The sequence below is a fragment of the Penaeus monodon genome, chromosome 32 (assembly GCF_015228065.2).
Source record: "Penaeus monodon isolate SGIC_2016 chromosome 32, NSTDA_Pmon_1, whole genome shotgun sequence".
Classification (NCBI taxonomy): domain Eukaryota; kingdom Metazoa; phylum Arthropoda; class Malacostraca; order Decapoda; family Penaeidae; genus Penaeus; species Penaeus monodon.
The window spans coordinates 22,629,993-22,630,318 of NC_051417.1; positions in this window are offsets into that span (position 1 = coordinate 22,629,993).

Consider the following 326-nt stretch of genomic DNA (forward strand, 5'->3'; position numbering starts at 1 on the left):
TAGAAACAACTCAACAATACCCAAATTAATTACTTTTTAATTAATTTTTATTCTTCCACTATCTGCCAACTATTCCCCCTGCACAAAATTATAAGAATTACAATCTATGTAATCCCTTGTCAAAAATTATCCTGACCTTACTTTTTGTTGACAGCACTTCAATATTTATTCAGTTTCTTTTTACAAAAATTTAGTGCCTCAACCCTTTTTCATTGGACTCTCCACTGTAGTACTCTTGCCACATTTGATTTTACATATAGATGGCTATCTGACGTTACCTATTTACATCGTCTTTTTAATTTTCTGGTAAAAAAAAATATATAATA